This window comes from Zalophus californianus, chromosome X (genome assembly GCF_009762305.2).
Source record: "Zalophus californianus isolate mZalCal1 chromosome X, mZalCal1.pri.v2, whole genome shotgun sequence".
In the NCBI taxonomy this organism is placed as follows: Eukaryota; Metazoa; Chordata; class Mammalia; order Carnivora; family Otariidae; genus Zalophus; species Zalophus californianus.
The window spans coordinates 99184077-99185218 of NC_045612.1; the positions used below are offsets into that span (position 1 = coordinate 99184077).

At 35.2% G+C, this 1142-nt stretch overlaps 1 non-coding gene across 1 annotated transcript; it reads left to right on the top strand.

Moving 5' to 3' along the window:
• The first annotated feature begins 631 nt into the window (after positions 1–631).
• On the top strand, positions 632–733 carry LOC113931624. The gene has a single exon (XR_003522787.1). It is a non-coding gene; the product is annotated as a U6 spliceosomal RNA (small nuclear RNA).
• The last annotated feature ends 409 nt before the right edge of the window (positions 734–1142 follow it).

Consider the following 1142-nt stretch of genomic DNA (forward strand, 5'->3'; position numbering starts at 1 on the left):
CACTAATGAATCACTAAATTCTACCCCTGACACTAATACTACACTATATGTTAACTAGCTTGAATTTAAATAAAAACATGGGGGGAAAAAAGAGAATGAAGATGTGAATAAATAACATCAACAACGAAAAATGAGTAACTAATTATTAAGTAACCCATGACTTAAGATTAAAAACCATACATATGACCCAGCAATCCCTCTTCTGGGTATAAATCCAACAGAAACTGAGTCAGTATTATTCTGAAGAGATTTTTGCACACCCATGTTCATTGCAACACTACTCACAATAGCCAAGATATGGAAACACCTAAATGTTCACCGATGGATGAATGGTTAAAGAAAATGTGGTGTGCGTATATATAATGGAATATTATTCAGCCATAAAAAGAAGGAAATCCTACCAGTTGTGATAATATGGATGAACCTGGAGTACTTATGCTAAATGAAATAAGGTAGATACAGAAAGACAAATACTGTATGTACTCACTCATATACGGAATGTAAACAAAACAAAAGTCAAACTCATAGAAACAGTAGAATGGTGGTCACCACAGTCTAGAGAGTGGGGAGAATGGGAGATGCTGATCAAAGAAAGGGTCAAACTTTCAGTTATAAGGTGTGTAAGTTCTCATGCTCACTTCAGCAGCACATTAAAATTGGAATGATACAGAGGAGATTAGCATGGCCCCTGTGCAAGAACAACATGCAAATTCATGAAGCATTCTATATTGTTCCACTTTCTTACACCATACAGAAAAATACATTCAAAATGGATGAAAGACATAAATGTGAAACAGGAAACCATCAAAATTATAAAGGAGAACACAGGCAGCAATATTTTTTACCTCGGCAGTAGCAACTTCTTACTAGACACATCTCTGGAGACCAGGGAAACAAAAGCAAAAATGAACCATTGGGACTTCATCAAGATAAAAAGCTTCTGCACAGTGAAGGAAACAATCAGCAAAACTAAGAGGCAACCTATGGAATAGGAGAAGATATTTGCAAATGACATATCTGAAAAACAGTTAGTATCCAAAATCTGTACAGAACTTATCAAACTCAACACCTAAAACATAAATAATCCAGTTAAGAAATGGGCAGAAGACATTAGACATTTTTCCAAAGAAGACATCCAGATG